Source organism: Sylvia atricapilla, chromosome 6 (assembly GCF_009819655.1).
Source record: "Sylvia atricapilla isolate bSylAtr1 chromosome 6, bSylAtr1.pri, whole genome shotgun sequence".
NCBI lineage: Eukaryota > Metazoa > Chordata > Aves > Passeriformes > Sylviidae > Sylvia > Sylvia atricapilla.
Window position 1 is genome coordinate 13088995 of NC_089145.1, and position 12023 is coordinate 13101017.

Below are 12023 nucleotides of genomic sequence, written 5' to 3' on the forward strand. Positions count from 1 at the left end.
AATATTCAAAATCTTACAAGTGAAAGCAACAACTCACCATAATGCTCAGACAATAAACATGTTCAAATCTATCTGCTTTAGGGTTGTTCAAGAGTTTTTTGTTTGCTTGTTTTCGGAAACCAAGTTAGACCTTTGCATTTCAAAATATCTTTGAAGAGTTGGGAGCAGGAAGGAGACCGCCTAATTGTAGTGGAAATTTATCATAATCCATTATTTAAAATATTCCACTTTGGACAGCAAGGACTTGGTAATATTTAAAAGCAGTCAGCAAGAAGTGGAAACTCTGGTATCTTTTGTAACAGTTCACATGTCAGACTGGCAAAGTGCCCACAGTGTACGGCAGAAAAATCTATTTAATGTCTGCCCCACAAGGCGACATGAGGCTTGATTGGCAGAAAGCAGAGAGTGGCTTTTGATCATGTGTCCTAACAAGCAGTTCCAGCTCCTGTCTCTTCGGCTGAGCGGCTCCACATTACCTATTCAAACAGAAGTGACAGGCCACTGCACTACTCTTTGGCTCTAGTCTCACGCAGTGGGAGCTATGCTGGAGACAGAGCCACTGATTAAATATATCACTTTTTCAAGACAAGCAGGTTGTCTGAATCAAAGTTGGACAGAATAGACTCAACATTATTAAAAGAGGATATAAAACTGGAGTTGAGTGATGTTAGGCCAGTGTGTACAGCCTCAGGGATTCACAGACTGACAAGGGGAATAAGGAACAGCAGAACTCATAAAGCAGGGTCAGAAATTAGCTGTGACACCTTGGCCATTTTCCCATCACTTCAGGGCCACTGTGTTTCAAATCCTGTAGTCTCTTTTTGGCCTTTTTTTTAATGATTTTCTGTGAGGAAAGGAGGAAGGGGGGTGTGAAAATCGTTAACTAGTGAAAGTTGCAAATTGCAGTTTTACAATTAGATATAAAACATTAGCCACATTTTGCCACCTAATATACAATGTTTTCTAATTAGATTGTGGCTTTTTTCCTTGTATTCTCATCAGCCAAATTATTGTCATCAAATAATTTGTTGATACAGCACTGGCTACCCTTGCTCTAAGGAACAACCGAAAGCTGGGGAAAATGACTGAATAGAGATGCTTATTACATTGCCTTGTTAGTTCATTAACAAATTGGTTTGATTTTTGAGGTCATACGTCTGGCCACTGTCTGTTGTGTTACCTGATACACAGACACAAAAGGGCAACAGACATGATTCTTTGTCTAGTTATTATATCACAGAAACACCAGATACACTGAAACCCAGTGGAACCAATGCTCCAACTAAATTTTTAATTACAAGTATAACTGCAGATGTAACAAGACCTATTAACAAAGCTGCAACAACACCATTTAAACAGCTAAAAACACAAACAGTCCAGAGAGGGAGCACAGACTGAGGCAAAACAAGATTATTTTACTTAGTGATGCACATGCATGCCAGACCTATAAAATTATTTCTGGGCTATTGAAAGTTCTGCGAAAAAATATTTAAATTATGATACAAAATCTTGACAGATTTTTTTTTCCAGAACCACTCCTGCAATAATTCTATTGAAATTAATAGAGTTACCTCAGGAATAAACTTGGTTCAATATTTATTTTTCACTAAGGCAAGTTCTTCTGACATTTTAACAAACCTCTACCCGATGTGTTAGTTTTTGTTTCACTGTAAATATTTAAAAGTAATCTTCTTGTTACATATTTAAGATACGATAAGGACTGCTAGGACCTACACTGAGAAGCAGAGCTATTTTAAATATTGAATATGCAGGTAAATTTTAAGATAAAGTAGAAAGAGCTGAATCCTGTCCTCATGCATATCCTGTAACACACACAGCACAGCTACAAATGCAAACAGAATTCATTCTTAAGGTGGTGTTAGACTAAGAAATTCAGTACAGAGCCCTTAATGTTTCTGGTGTCACTGCAGGCTCTCTAAGCTGTAGTGTTCAGCCTTGTTCCAGAAGGGTGAAAGAGCCTGCTTGCTTCAACGTTTTCAAACAAATAAAAGACAGAAGAGTATTCAAGATGGGGTTTTTTAGGTTCAGCGAAGATCATGATTTACTGTAGAGGGTGATGTCACATCAAGTTCTTTAAGAAATGTGAGCAGGCAGCAGTGCATTATAGCTTCATGTCAAAATATGGCAAATGGTTATATAAAGCATTAAGTAAAGCAGTTAACAAAAAGGAAGATGAAAATAAACAGCCATTCATGCACAGGGCACCGTGCCCAGGAACTCTGGGCACCTATGTAAGTAAAACTAAAAATATATTATGATTAATAAAAGAAAACAGCTATTAGATACATTCCAAAATGCTAGGCTGTAGAACAAGACATTTTGGCACAGCTTTACTGATTGGCAGCCCATGCTAAAGACAGACCCAAGACTGCAACAGAGTGAGCTGCTAGTCAGGACAGAGCAATGCTAACAGGAGCTCTCTGCAGATGTTTACACAGTACTTGCCCTCAAGACTATATTTAATAAGGACTATTGCACTTTTTTTTTCAGCAATATCACAATCTGAACTTTAAAAAAACACCACTTCTTTGTGTTACTAAAGCAGGACAGAAGAGGGTGGATTTTGACACATTAACAACTGCTTCATTTTGGAGATCACCGTGCCAATGAGCAAATAAGGAAGAACCCTGGCTGCAAATAGGAATTAGAAGGATTCCTCACAGTCCAAAATACATTTGTGAAGCATAGAAATATGTATTTCAGAACACTGAATTGTGGTTTTTATTCTTGGTTTTCGCTTTGTGCGCATCAGAGAAGTGAGAGCACAGGTGCAGGGCTAAAACTCAAATTATGCCAATGAGCAGGGCTCAGCCAAGGCTTGAGCAGAAGTTCAGCAAGTATCAGACTTTATCATGATAAAGTTCCTCTTGGTTTATAGGTAACAGCTCAGTCCTACAGTCCAGAACTAGTGGCCTTAAAATCAATCATATTTTGGAGCACTCTTATGGTGCTGTGTCCAGTTCTGGGCTCCCCAGTAGAAGAAAAACATGGGACTGGAGAGAATCCTGGAATGGACCACAGGGCAGCCAAGTCACTGGAGCATCTCTCACATGTAGAAGGGCTGGGAGTACCACGAGGGCTTAGGCTGAAAAAGAGCAGCTTCCAGGGGATGAAACAGAAAAATCTGATGGCGGGAGTAAAGACAGATCCCGCCTCTTCTCAATGGTGCCCAGTAACGGGCCCAGAGGCAAAGAGAACAAATGGGAAAACAGGAAATTCCCTCAAACCAAAAGAAAATCCTGGCTTATCGTAAGGATGACCAAGCACTGAACAAGCTGTGGAGTTTACAGCCTTGGAGATACTCAGAAATTGACAGGACATGGCTCTGAACAACCTGTTGTAGGCGATCCTGCCTTGTGCAGAGAAGCAATGCCTTCCCACCTCAGCCACTCCATGATTCCTTGATTTTGTGGCATCAAGAGCAGACAGAGTGCAGGGGAGCACAGACAGACTGCCCCTAAGATAACCAGTGAGTCTCTCTCGGGTTGGCTGATACACTCAAAAGAAGAAAGCTTCTTTTCAAGATGACATGCTAAATTTTATGCTGCTGAACTGAGCAGTTCTTTGTAAAAAAGGACAAATTCAAAAGCCAATTTCCTCCCTTACACTGTAAAATACAGTAGAAACTGTTTTCTTTCCAAAAATTTTAAACTCCAATTCTTATCATTGCAAATTTTAAGAAAAAATTTGAAAAAACCAAAACCACACTTATACGAAGTAACATTTTAAATAGAAAAAATTAGCTACTTATTTTTTGCTCTCCAATTTCAACTCATATTGAATAATACACAAAAGCAACACTGACACTGAATGGATTTTGGCTCCCTGTTAAGAATATTTGTTTGGGGTTAATTAGCATGGCTGAAGACTAATCTTAATAATTGTTGCTTCCACTGGAGGCAGGTTTCCCTCACAGACAAAGTGGGATCTTGGAGTTTCAGACTGAAACACAGAGGGGAGAGTAGCTGCTCTCTCCACTGGATGAACAGGAAAGCCTGAGAATGCAGCTGCCTCATGCAGCCAGGCAGCAAGTGCCTCTGTCTCTCCTGTGGCAACCAAATAAAGTTGTCAAAAATATTTTTAAATAATTATAAAGTATCTAAACCAAATACTGTATAGAAAAATAAGGAATATATCAGCATTTAAAATGTATATGCTGCTGAGCATTTTTACTGTCATTTCTTTAAGAAAAGCAGATCTAATTAGCTGTATCTCCAAAGTGTGTACCTAGCATTTTTATTATGTATTATAACATTTTGCTTAGAGTTGACATTTTTATTCTGACAAGCACTGTCTGGAGAGCTCTCAATAAATAATACATTTACAATTTTCAGTAAATAAGCACTGGACACAAATCGTTATCCTTACTTACAGCTGCCCCTCTCTAATAGTGCTTTTACAAGTAAGGTGACTGTTCAGTCTAATGCAATATTCGCAGTGCTGGGAAGATATTTTCATTCATTACCCCAGTCACAAGCACTTAAAGCACTTTTAGACCCTGTTGCAAAACAGCAGGAATGGCAAAGCAAGGAAGACTAACTAAAACTAAAGTCCATCACCAAAGAAACCTGAGGCCATTCACCCTTCAGAACTTGGAAAAAACAATGGCATACAAGATCAGCCATGTTCAAGCCCAATTTTTTCCCTTGTAACCTTATATTTATTTACACTAGCAAATTTAGGAAGGGAAGTATCACATCTAGTCCCTCTAGTCCCTGATATTAACCAGATGACTACAAAATGTATTTCAATTAACCTTTTTAAAGCATGATCTGATCATAATGTTGTTTGTGTCACAGAACATCAGAAACCAATGAAGTTTGAATTTATTTTCCTGCTGTCAAGATCATGCAACTGAAGCAACTCTCCATATTTTTACAGCTATTTACTCACTTATACTCCCCACCACAGAGCTCACTGTCAGTTGTGCCTATACTGATCTTGCTTTTTTTTTACTGCCCCTAGGAAAAAGCTGGCTTTAAGATATGCTTTTCTAATAATGCTTCCACCGTACTAATAACATCCAAATCGTGTAAAGATAGCAGATGTTTGACCATGTCTAAAATGGAAATAGAAGTCTAGAGGAAGACAGCGCAGAAAATTATATAAGATGGAAGCACTGGGACAATTTATCATGCAATAAAAAATAAATTGTATCTAACACTGGAGAATATCAGAATTGAGGGGTTATAGTGGGATTAAAGAAAAATTAGATGATCTCTGAAGCTAAAACATTGGAAAACACATCTCTGGGGAGGAACTGACTGGGATGGTCAGAAGATGATGGCAAAGAGAAGATGTCAACCTTTTTCAACCAGTATAATCTGTCCTGTTCAGGGATAATGAGAACAGGGTCAAGGCACAATTGTTCCAATGAAAAGAAATTTACTCATCTCACATATTTTAGGCTGAATAAAGATGTTTCTTCAATGTGGTGAAAGCAAACATCTGCTCAAAAATAAAGAATTTTCATGGCGAGAATAGATGTTCTAATTCTCAGAATTGTGTCCTAAATTTCAGACTCCTCCCCTATCTGGATCAACTGTGTTTACAAGTAAAAGCAACAATTTTGTAGAGGTGCACAGGTAGGTAGTACAAAGCCTTGAAAAGAGAACAACACGCATTAGGAAACTGAACCTCCAGGAAAGTCAAAGCTCCATAAAATTCCATGGATTCTACACCAAGGTAAATGTCTGAGAGTCACCAAAGTGTATTTTTTTCTTGTCAGGTTCTGAAATTGCTACCATCAGGCTCACCAGTTTCTTGCTGATGATCCTGAATAAGAACCAAGGAGGACATGAAAACCTCTCAGCAAAGCAGATGATCTAACTAATTTCTCAACCTACTCATGTAGATCTCGTTCTCCACGATGCCCATGTAAACGTCTGTGCTATTCTCCATTTGGGTGCCATGACTGAATTCCAGAACCAAGAAAGCTGAACAGGAGTTTCCAGATGTAACATGAGACACACTGAAAAGTGCTGAAAAATTCCTATGTTCACACAGAACCTGTGAGTAATGATTAGATTCTCAAATGCTACAACACCGGGTAAGACTGTAGTGTAGGCAGCCAGATAAATACAGAGATGAGGTGGAAAGATGACAATATATGCCAGTTTCTTAAATAAAAATTGTGGGACAGCATTTAATCACAAAATACTATTCTGAAAAATTTAAAGGAATGGGAAACTGAATAATCAAAAATGTCTAAATTCTCAGTCAGAATGATAAATAAAAATATGAGTCAAATTAACAGCCAGACACATTATGGATACACAGACTGAATCTCTCTTCACAAAAAAACAATTAAAAATTCTTTAAATATATGTCGCATTCAAAATTTCATTAAATGAAAGTACAGTAATGGAATGAAATTCTGATATAAAAATCAGATACAACAGAAAGAAGGAAAATAGGCTGCATCTTCTTTTACTTACCAGGAAAAAAAGCCTAGAAAACACTTCATGGTAATGTTCCAAAAAAGGTCCAGAATTACTTTAACTTAACACAGTAAAACATAGGAATTCACTCTAGACTTCAACAGATGAATCCTTAGAAAATCTATGATCTATAACGTGTTTAGAAATAGAAGAATATGCTTTTCTAAAACAGCAGCATATATTGCAATGCAAAAGACTGACCAAAGTGATTTTACCAAGATAATTTGAATTTAAAAAAAAAAAAAAAAAAGAGAGAGAGAGAGAAATAGTAAGTTGCATTTAATTTTATGGTGAGGAGGTAAATAATGGAAGAAAACAGCAATTTAGGAAAATGTGCTTCATATCTCTCCTTTAATTTGATCTGAGTCATCTATTTATTTTCTGGACATTTGGGCTTTTTACATTTTTATTTTGGAAGCATGTCTGGAGTTTAGAAGAAAAATTCTCTTTCTTAGATGCCACTATGTACAGATTCCAACAAAAAGCAGATAATAGATTATTAAATTAACTATATAGATAACAGATTCTGAATTTTCTTAGCCAAAGTGATCTTAAAGAAGAAAAGGCAAACATGATGGGGATGGTACCAAGCAGATATGGCAGGCTTTTTCAAAGGTGATGAAAAGATTTGCAGAAAGTCAGTTTTTCATTTCCAAAGAGAACTGGCAGTGACCATCTGCAAATTTCATGGGTATCACAAAGAATAGAATACTAATAATAAATAATTTTTATTGATCACTTTGGATAATCCTAATACCAAAATCCAGTAACATTTCTGAAGTCTTGAACAAAATATCTGCATTCATAAAAAAATAAAAAAATAAAAGGGGTCTGTAAACACCAAATGTGTTAGGATAGCCAGGGATCATGCCTTCATCAGTGGAAAGTGTGGGTATCCCGCACACCACAGAACAGAGAACTTGAATTAAATCTCTGCAAAAATTCTGAAAAATATTTCAAAATATTCTCTGACCACAAATGGTCAGCAGTTCACTTCTAGGACTGATACACCAAAAACAACTGACATGTAAGGTTCTCAAAAGTTGTGCTTAAAACCATACTAAAAAACAAGTATATGTGTCTGAGCTCTCTCTCTGTTGTCAGCAGTGGCTGGCTTAAAACAAAGAATGCAAAATGGAAACCCTGCATTCATTTAAAACAATATAATATACACAGATTCTTAAAAAAATAACCCAAAAGCCATAATTTTAAAAAATGCCTAAAAATAAGCAATTGAAACCAAAATTGTTTGCCTATGTCCGCTTATAAAACACAGTATGTGAAAGTTTAAGTTTCCTTACTTCCCTGTGAAATTAGAATGAAATCTGTGGATTTGTGTGTCCAATACTTCAATATATTTATATTATATTTCAATATAATTATTGGAATGATAGAAAGTTTTATAGGGGAAGTGTCAGTCTACTTTAAGTCAATATAACAGGAACTGTTCAGTTATAATTAATGGAAGTATGAAGCTGGAGAAAAAATACTAACAAAACACAAAATCAGAAAAAAACCACCACTACTGAGTAATATAGTAAGATTTTCCCTACTCCATATAGATTTAACAATACATGAGAACCCTTAATTTTTAATTTAGATGTCCACCCATATATGCCTCCAAAGAGAGAGAGTACAAACAGGTGCACATGACAGAATAGATGGAAATTTATGAATACACTTCTCTTTATGTAGATGTTCTTTATTTCACCATACATAGATAGAAATCTTTGATCTCTGAATGTTCAACTGTGGTCTTCAAGGAGGAAGCAAGAATGGGAAGCACTTCATAAAAAGCTTGTGCTAGAATTGTGGACCAAGCTTGGTTGAAAAATGATACTGTATACATTGCTCAGAATCAAGGTCAAAAGTGAATTAGGAATCCAGGCCCTGAGTAATGAGGGCTTAGCACTTAGCAGAAATGACATGCCCAGTTTCCAGCTCAGAAGTGCCAGCTGACCTGCCAACCTAGCATTCCAGATCTGAAAGGGGGAAATCTGCTCTCCTCGCTACAGACAAGATGCGTACTACTAATTATTGCTCCTCGAGGCTTATGATGAAGTACAGTAGGATAGCTGTCTGGAAGCCAATTCTCAGCATAGAATCCAGGCTGTAAATCTGTCTCACAAAAGTAACATAAGCAATATTCAAAAAGAAAAGTCTCTTACTTAAAGGGGATGGAAAAGGAGAGAAGGAGTTAGACCATACTGTCTAACATAAACTCTTCATTTTGAGCTATGAAGAGCTTTAATACTTGATTGTACTGTAGGATGTTTCCAAAGAAAAACTCCAGTAAAGCAATCCTTCGGCTCAAAGAATAACTAAGATGAATATACTGAAGTTATCCAAGAGGCCCTGGAGTCTAATGTTGTTGATTAAATTAGACACCTGTTCATTTCTGACCTCCTCTGTCTTACGAGAACACATGTCAGCAAAGTCTTTACATACTCAAATTAACTCTAAATATTTGTAGCATTCTTTTCTTTTTCCATTACTATTTTCTCATCAGTTTTCTCATTTCCAAATCATTACAAATTAAGGCACAGGAGTGCCTTACTGTACAAAAAATGCAAATGCTGGACCATGAAGACAAAAAAAAATACATTGTTTGTCCTGTACTGTTGGCAATCTGTGTTCAGACTACAAATAAAGCTAAAAACATACCTAAGGTATATTCCTGTGTGAGACACCCGTGTTCCCACACCATACACAAGACATGACACTGGCTGAAGCACTATTATTAAAGAGAGATTAAAACAGCTGTACATTATGCTGAAGCACTCGCTCTTCCCTTTACAAACAGACGGTCCTGGATTACAAGCAGCACTTGACCATTTAAATCACTACAACAACCAGATTTAACCAGCTGGGCCATATTCTCTTAGGCAATGCCTGTTGACCTCCTCAGTCACAGCTGCTCAGATGAAATTCTCATTAGACAACTTATTTTGGGGAGCCAAAGGACTCTGATTAAATATATCTATTTAGACACGATAAAGTCTTCCAGTATATATTTCTTTTTCAGTGTTATGAGCTACGACAGAGACTACAAGGAGTATATACAAGTATGACACCTAATATCTGAGTGTGAAGCACAAAGTATTTAAGTATTTGACCCCAACAACCTGTATTTCTCAAATTCTGATGATATAGATGGACAGAAATGGATATGGATGGATATTTCGAAAGTTACTATGTAACAATATTAAAAGACTTTTCCCTGTGCTGGCGTGGGGGTTTGATCTGATGACTGGAATCCTTGAGTTCTTTATTCCACATTTAACTCTACAATTAACTTGACATATGACTGTGTGTTAGCCCAAATCCCACAGCAACATCACTGGTCAAGGAGATCATGTCTATAAATGAGGCTAGCATGAACTATTACACTCTTGTAAAAGAGATAAGCAGGACTTAAAGGATACCCACACCACAGTATACAGTACAAACAAATGTCTTTTCTCCACTTCATTCATTAAACCAATTATATTATTATCTCTATTTTTTAAAAAATCAACAACAGCAGGTATTTTTCAATTTGGGTAAGCAATTTCTTGACAGGGCAGGACTCACTACACAAAGAGCTCCTCAATTGTATTGGTTGCATACCATTTTAAGAAAAGAGCAGCATAGAAACATATTTTAAAGGATAGATGTTAAAGAGCGTCATGTATGGTAAGTGTGTGATCAGGCTATTAATTAGGTTTTTCAAAAGACACTGTAAGATTGCATGTCAATTTCATAATCTCAGACCTCATTTCCCTGACAGTGCAAAGCTAAAACAAAGTTCAATCTTAAAATAATAATTATTTTTAAAACATTTTATTTTAATCAAGTAAGTATGGAGAGTACTTCTTTTCAGAGAAACCTCTGAATACTGAATTGGGTATTCAAATATATTCTAAGAATTTTCCTAGCCTTCACAGAAGTTTAGAAACATTGAACTTCCTAAGTGTAACATCCTGAACAATTTCCAATTTTTCTATTATTTTTCTGCATTAGTTTATGTGGTACCCATCAGATATTCATTAATTATTTTCTGTTAAACATAAGTAACATTTTTTCTACTGCAGAAAATGGTGGATGAATGGAAAAGAACTTAATGCAGAACTATAAAATCATCACAGAATGGCCTGGGCTGGAAGAGACCTTAAGGATCATCTGATTCCAACCACATCGCAAGGCAGAGACGCTTTTCATCAGACCAGAGCTCTCTCCAACCTGACCTTACACACTTCCAGGGAGGCATGTCCACAACTTCTCTGGGCAACCTGTGCCAGAGCCTCACCACTCTCACAGTAAAGAATTGTCTCCTAATATCTAATCTACGACAAACCTAAACACAAGGATACAGTCAAATACCTTTGAACTTACAGGCAGACTTTAGAATAGCTTTCCATTATAATGTGGTCCATAAAAGGCAAGATTATTTTATAGATCAAAAATGACCTTTATTTCACTGCTGATGAGAGCACACAGCACGGAAGGCTCTGATTCAGAGAGAAGGATCTCTCTGCTCTGCACTCCTAAAACAACCCATGTATACTAACATAGGGGAGGTGCAGAAAACTCTTGAGAACCCATACAAAAATAGGCTATGAAATGCTTGAATCCCTGCAGATAGACGCTATGTTTAAACTTTTTTATGCACATTTTTATTAGCACACCATCCAGTACACTCCTGGAAAAGCCTTAGCTGTGGTGTCAACATAATCCACAGCAACTTGAGCACTCCTGCAGCAAAGTACGAGCCAAGACCTTTGATTAGCATGGGGTGTCGAACGACTGCTACTGACTGCAGAAAACAACTTTGCCAAAGTAATATTTAAAATAGTTTTCCTAGCCTAACCACCAAATCTAAGAAAGCAATTTTTAAAAGAGTGATCTTTACAGCTGAAAACAGACAGATGGTAGTAAAGAATCTGGGACATTCTCTCTTTAGAGATGTTTCACCAGCTTCAGAAAGGACACCTATAGAACACACTGGCATTTAACAATTATGCCAAGAAATTTGGAAGCCTACTTCCATCACTACATGATTTTATCCCATATTTAAACATATTATTGTATCAGCTTCAATTTTAATTGAAATCTGCATTGCTACATGAGGCTAAGGGAATTTAAAGTGCAGTGCTTGAAGTGCACTGTGACCATACCATGAAATTGAGGAGTCAAAATAATTCTGATCTCATTCATATTTCAAAGAAAAAAAAGAATCACAAATTTCTACTGCCTTTTGGCTCTGCTACATTATAAATATTCTTCCTGGGTTATTTTTAATGCCACAAAACAGAACTGGTAAAATATCCAAGAGAATCCACACAGATGTCTCCACACCTGTTTTTCTATTTCAGAGCCTCCTGCTCTCACAACTTCCCTGATTCAAACTCGTGTATGAGCTCACAGACTAAAAGGTATTGTTGCAGAACCAAGTGAGACTTCATTCTACTTACCAAGGGGAGAAATTTTCATGGTGGGCCCTGCACACATACACTCATAAACTCACTCTCCAATTCTCTTTGTTTCCTAGCATGGCCAAAATCATTGCAAAATCAATGAAAG

General features: G+C 36.9%; 1 protein-coding gene across 11 annotated transcripts in view; it reads right to left on the reverse strand.

Moving 5' to 3' along the window:
* SOX6 (SRY-box transcription factor 6) overlaps positions 1-12023 on the reverse strand; it is a 369253-nt gene that overhangs the window by 204324 nt on the left and 152906 nt on the right. The gene's annotated exons all lie outside the window — the stretch shown is intronic.